The sequence below is a fragment of the Rhagoletis zephyria genome, unplaced genomic scaffold (genome assembly GCF_001687245.7).
Source record: "Rhagoletis zephyria isolate East Lansing unplaced genomic scaffold, Rhagoletis_zephyria_1.1 Rzeph_scaffold_01723, whole genome shotgun sequence".
NCBI lineage: Eukaryota > Metazoa > Arthropoda > Insecta > Diptera > Tephritidae > Rhagoletis > Rhagoletis zephyria.
The window spans coordinates 71908-78723 of NW_016158807.1; the positions used below are offsets into that span (position 1 = coordinate 71908).

Sequence of the window (6816 nt, forward strand, 5' to 3'; positions counted from 1 at the left end):
CAAAAAAATAAAAGGTTTTCGAGATCCTTCCCCGCAAAGTACAATTTTTTTTATATTTTTACAAAAAAAATTGAAAAAATCGGTAATGATTGTTCGTTATCTTTGAATCTACAGGGCCTAGCAAAAAGTGTTGTATGCACAGTTTATAGAAAATTTTATTACCTTTTAAAAGCTTCAAACCGTTTTGGAATTGCTTAATTCGTTCTTGAGATATATATGATAAAGTGGTAAAGTTGCAAAAACGGTAAATTGCAAATATCTCAAAAACGGTACCATAGAATTAAAAATAACCTTGATTTTCGGAATCAGGGGGTGATTTTACATAAGAATTTCATAACGTTGTTTCTGGTAAAGAGAAAAAGTTGAAATTTGTGGTCCAGTGTGATTAGTTGTTAACACATTGTGAACCAAATATGAAATGTTGTCTGTATGAGTTTTATAAAGACTAAAATTACTACCAGGCGGGATGTACGAAGCCAATATATATAAAGAGTCAAATTCAGAAGTACCTTTGATGCAAACACAAATTTGTTCTAATATTGGGTCACTGTCGCTGAGCGGGACAACAAATGTATGAAGATAACGCCGAACTGCGATAAGAACACCACCACCGCGAGAAAATCCTGTACTATTAACATCCCGATCTTTCCGAAAAACGTTCAATAAGGTCGGATTGAAATATTCACTATCAAAAAAGTTTGCATTTAACCAAGACTCCACGAAGATTAGTCAAAATCCGAAACTGAGCTACGGATGATAATGTCGTCCGGAGTTGTACTTAAGCCACCCATATTTTGAAAGTGTATCTTCAAACTCTTGAGCGCTGGGTCCAAAACCTTGTCATATTGAGATGCAATAACACCCAGTTTAAAATTGATCTTCGTAAGCGAGCCAATGTCAACATCCTTTTTGATGAGCTTAAAACAAGAAATGCTAATTCTGTCGATTCCAGTATTTTTTTCCACTAAAGAAATTATATTTTCCTCAGATACATTTGGTTTAAAAGAAGACAAGTGCAGCCATATTTTCGTATCCGCGATCTAATTCAGTACTGATACTGCACCCAATAACCACGTTGCGTACATTTTTTTCCTTCTTCTTTTTGTTCCTCTTCGTTTGCATGGTGACCCACTGTGCTTGTCCAGTTGATAGCGAACCATCAGCACTGTTTATTTCAGTAGCGGCGGCGGCGGCAGCGGCAGCAGCAGCGTATGTGTCAGCAGAGGCAGCAGCTACGTAGGAGGCATACAAGTAGTTGTCGGCGTGTGATCCGTAGCAGTTGTTACAGCTGGAGGATTAACCATAGCAGAGTTAGCAGAGTTAATACTGCGAGCGGAAGGATGAGACTTCTCCCACGCAACGTCTATGTTACACTCAGACATACATGTACCTGACGAAGTATGATGCGTAGCAGTCGTTGAAGCTGGGGTATTAGCAATAGCAGAGTTAGCACAGTGAGTGGAAGACTCTCTCGCGACGATTCTGCAATTCGAGCGAAGATTTTTAACTTCGGTAGTGAGCACCAGGGATTAGAGGTGTCAAACTATCGATAGTCACACCATCGATAGTATAGTTTTCAGAAAACTATCAATATTCACGATAGTCTCAAAAAAAAACATAACTATCGATAGCACTATCGATAGCGCTATCGATAGCGCTAAATCAGTTAGGGTGCTTTGTTTTTACAGGATCATAGTGAAATAAATATTATCTTATAAAAGTTATAATCATTCAAAATTAAGTAACTGCTTAGCCAGAATACTTCTCTTTTTAGAAAGTTCAAAAACAAACACAAGTTATACAAACAAAATAGGATTTACGATTAACATATGTATGTATAATTTCAAAAAAATTGGGAGAGATGATCGATAGTCCTACTAAACTATCGATATTTTTGATAGTATAAGAAAAAACTATCAATGAGTATTGATAGTCTAAAAAAATTGAAACTATCGATACTATCGATAGTGCCATCGATAGTTTGACAACTCTACCAGGGATGCCGTTTTAGACGAATTTTTGCGGGATACTTATTTTTTCCGGTCCGTATAAATGTGGATACTTTTTTAAATAGGCCAAAATTTTATATTTCCTATAAAGTTTTTTTCGTTCAAAAATCGATTTTCATTAAAGATGGTAGAAGGCATTACGTTTTCTAAACGTATAAAGAATCGCTACTTAAGCCTGAAATTAAAGGATTTTATTTTTTGTGAACGAAGCAATGAACATATGAAGAGATCTCACCAAAATAGGTATAAGCGCAATTGCTTTAATTAGCTTAAAAGGATGCTTTAAGCAAGATCTTAATATACATATCGTCGTTTAAAGTACAAAACCGCGTATCAACAAAATGCAAAACCGCGTATCAAGATAATGCAAAACCGCGTATGTGACGTTGCATAAATTATTTTCTAGAGAGTAAAAACACTTATATTTCAAAATGGTTCTCTTGTTTATTAAGCAATCGCATTTCTGGCTAGTATATTTCAGGACGAATGGATAAGGATTGAGCCAAGAGCTTGCCAATTTTTGGCAGAAAATGTCAGTTACGCGGTTTTGCAGAATGACGATACGCGGTTTTGCACTTTAAACGACGATATATATAAAGTAAATTATACTCTTTCTGTAGTAATATCTTTCATATCACATATTTTCATTTGTTAATTTAAAAAGAAAGATTTCAATGTAGTTTAAAAAACTAAATTTCATTTATTTAAGGAAACTTTTATGAATTTTACTGAAAAGACTTTAAATACACTCTAAAAAAAAATTTTTTATTTGCGCATATAGAGAGAGGTAACCAGTTTCCTCTTTTAATGTGTGCAAATTTGCACGCCGTGTAATAAAATTAATCATTGCCTGTTTACTTTTACATAACGAATTTGTCACAAGAGCAAAATTACACATAAAATGTTTAAAATAAAGTAATGTTTATTATAAGTAGGAAATGTATTTGTAGTTTGAAAATTTTTGCAATTTTAAACATTCTATATATGTGTATTTACGTGTATATTTTAAAGATCTCAAGTTCAAAATCAAAAACTGAACATCCTATACGTATATTTATACAGATTCTTGTTGAAAAATAGACACTTTTCAGTAGTAGTTTTACATGCTCTTTTTAGAGTGTACAAAGTGCGCTATGTAAAATTTTTTCGATTTTTAGTTTTTGGAGGATTACGTACCAGTACTTATAGTAGTTTCATGTCAACACAGTGCAAAATCTTTTTTATATTCTGAAAAAAATAACATCAAATGTTAACTCTTCTTCCAAAAGTCGCTATCACACTTATTTATAAACTTTCAAAACTATACATCTTCTGATGAACTTAGAAAACTGCTTTAGGTCGTATAGACTGTTTATGTTATCTTATGTCATGTTATGTTATGTTACAATTTTAAAAGGCTCTTATTTATCCAAATTTTCAGGTAATAATGGAAAAGATTCAATTTAAATGATACTTGCTGTCGTAGTCGTTTTTTTAAATTTACGGCTTTCTATTATAAAATCACATAACGCTGTTTGCAAGTGGACTACTCATATTTACTTTGCAAAATACTTATGCAAAAAAAATTTACTTTATAAATTGAAATTACAAATGTTTGATTTTATGCACATGTATTCCTAGTCCTTAGGATGGGTTAAATTATGTATTTTTTATGAAAATGTTTGATTTTCTTACAAATTATGAGATGTATATGTGAAAAAAGAAAATTGGATACATTTGGATACATTTTTGGCTTGCTCAAGGATACATTTTCTTGAGACGGCGCGGCAACACTGGTGAGCAAATTGATGGACTCCGCAAGCCCATCGGTGCACAGTTTACTCTGCAATGAGTGTAACACGGCTTCAAGAGATTCCGTTTTGCTAATAAGCCGTTTATTGTCATCCGCTAATGCATTGACTAAAGCAAAAACACGAATATTCTCAGCTCTAAGGGCAATAATCTCATCGAACAATGATTGTAGTGATATTGCTCAGCGTCAATTTGATTGAACTTGCTGCCTGAACCTTTACACATTTGTAGAGACGGAGAGGATGAAAATGGCATTTTAGACTGATGATGAGCAGTTGCATTATTGTTGCGTTGTGAGCCTATTTGACTACTTGAGGTAGCCGTGTTGTTAGACAAAGCACCAACTACACTGTCCTCAGAAACGACGATAGGTGGTGGCAAACGCATGGAATCACGCCGAGCCCCAGCACAACCATTGCAGAGAAATGGCTTATCAGAATTGAGCAAGAACTCAACATCAGTTGGGTTCATATTTACACAAGCTAGGTGAAACAGGTCATTACACTTAGCACATTGTATTTTATGCTGCGTCCGCTCCACTTTTTGCCCACAAACTCACGGCCTTATGATATTGTACTCGACACAATTTTGCGATTTTATTAGTCTCTATCTCGGTAACAGCAAACCACAGTAGTGCACAAGCAGATCAACATTCGCACATATGTTGGGCGATGAGAATAATATAAAATACGAAATTTTTAACTAGACAGAGAACGCGAACTGCGTAGTTATGCGCTGAGTTTTACGACGAAATAGTCTACGTCTACGTCCTTGTATTTTTTGTAACAAAAAAAAGGGCGTTTATTTTCAAAGAATAAAAAAATACGTATACCACTCAGTTTTTTTTCACAAATGCTTCGCTTTAAAAATATAATCATTAAAATCGGTTTAGTACTTTGAGAAATAAATCGTTACGAACATTTTTCATATAGGCTGCATTTCTTTATTCATTCTGAACGTTTGGAATAAACTTTTTTGTTTATTAATTTTTTAGAACGTTCCTGCTGATATGTTGACGTATATTTCAAACGCATTCTGTTTATTTCGGCTGTGAAATGCGATTATCCGGAATGTATAAAGAAACGCAGCCATAATCAATTTTATCTATACTATTATGGATAAGTAGAATATAAAAATTGCATGAAAATTTAAAATAAAATAAGATTTTATAGTATTAAAATTACATCAATTAAAACAAAAAAATAAGTTGTTTTAAAATGCATACTATATATCATTTAATTTCAGGTAACTAACAGCTGGAAACCCCTATGCAGCAGTTGAAATTGTGCGCCTAACTACCACCAGTAACTTTGACATTGGATTAGGATGTGCCGGATAGAGATTTTGCCGGATAACCGGATGCCGGATACCATGTAAAAAATAAGAGCCGGATTCGGATATCCGGACGACTGCTGCCTTTTATAAATTTCGCAATATTGTTACAATACGTAATTAAGAATACAAAATATCTCTTCTGAAATCCAAGTTATAAAATATTCCTGTATTAAAAATATGACTTTTCCGTCTCCAACCCTGATTTCTAGATTACACAGACCTGCGAGTTAAATAAATTTAAATACATACTTGGCTTTTTTCTTGCACGTCGAGATTTTTTTTATTGGTGACATATATATTTTAGGATTTTTAGCAATTCGCATGAAAAGCCAAAAATTGTTAAATTTAGAATTGAGTTTTTACTTAAAAACCAACAGTTTATTTAACAATACCCATAAATAATATGACCAACCGTACTTCTTTCGGAAGTACAGTACTTCTTTTTGAGGCATTGTACTTCATACTTCGAAGTACGGTCAAATGTACTTCTTTGCAATGTTTTGTAATACAGGTAGTATCAGTAGAGCAGCTGATTTGATTTTTATACCCGAGCGCACTTGTGCACAAGGGTATATTAATTTTGTTCACATAACGGTTGTTTATAACAGCCAAAACGAATCGAGATAGATATAGACAAATGTATACATAAATGCTCAGAATGAATAGAGAAGTCGAAATTGTATGCAAAGTGGGAGTGAAGAAAAACTAAAGTATAGTGAAAGTGAAGAAAACAGAACCGGTCCTGTAAGGTGGAGTCGTCCCACCCACTTCTACGTACATTCTCCTCGCAGCCTTGGATGCTGCTGCGACTCCTCAAATTTAGCAGCATCCCCTTAGCCTAACATTGGCCCGTCCGTCTAGTCATCAGTAACTTCCTAGTCCGTTTAGTCATCCTGTCTACACTCTAAGCCCACCTTAGTTGTTTAAATATCTCTAGTAATAGGGCTGCCAGATTTCCTGGTTTTCCCGAACATGTCCCGGTTTTAGACTATTTGTCCCGGTGTCCCGGTCCAACTGTAAAATGTCCCGGGTTTCGTTTTAGTGTCCCGGTTTTTGATTTCATTGCACAAATTTGAATAAAAGTTCAAAAATCACTACACTAAGAGAAAAAACGCGTTGTAATATTCAGAAAAATGTTTTGAATTCACTGAGGGAAATAGCGCATAGTAAACCTGAAGTTTTTCTATTTGATTATCGGATAAAAATGTTCGTATTTAAAAATAATACCTTCATAACACGCACGCGTGGTGTTGATTCAAACTCAACATTTAAATGCACATTTACATGTCTGGCTGTAGCTGAGTGCGCGAAGATGCTTGCCACAATTTGCTTATTTCCAGAGGGTCAGTGTTCAATTCCCATTACAACCAGCATGGAATTTAAATATTTTTTTTTAAATCAATTATGAAAAAGCAATCGGCAATTGCAAATCGCTTACTTTTAATATGGGCGTATTTGAATTGAATATTTCTATACTAAATATAAAATTTGTGTACATAAATGTATTACAAGTTAAGTTGGTGCTCTTTTATATGCGCATTGTTTTTTTTATATAGTACGCTTTTTATACCCGAGCGCACTTATATTAATTTTGTTCACATAACGGTTGTTTGTAACAGCCAAAACGAATCGAGATAGATATAGACAAATGTATACATAAATGATCAGGATGAATAAAGAA

At 34.1% G+C, this 6816-nt stretch overlaps 1 long non-coding RNA gene across 1 annotated transcript in view; it reads left to right on the forward strand.

The window, feature by feature from the left end:
- Window positions 1–5383, forward strand: part of LOC108364953 (uncharacterized) — a 25459-nt gene extending 20076 nt beyond the window's left edge. The window contains exon 2 of the long non-coding RNA XR_001847850.1: window positions 5046–5383. This is a non-coding gene — a long non-coding RNA (uncharacterized LOC108364953). The remainder of the gene's footprint in view (window positions 1–5045) is intronic.
- The last annotated feature ends 1433 nt before the right edge of the window (window positions 5384–6816 follow it).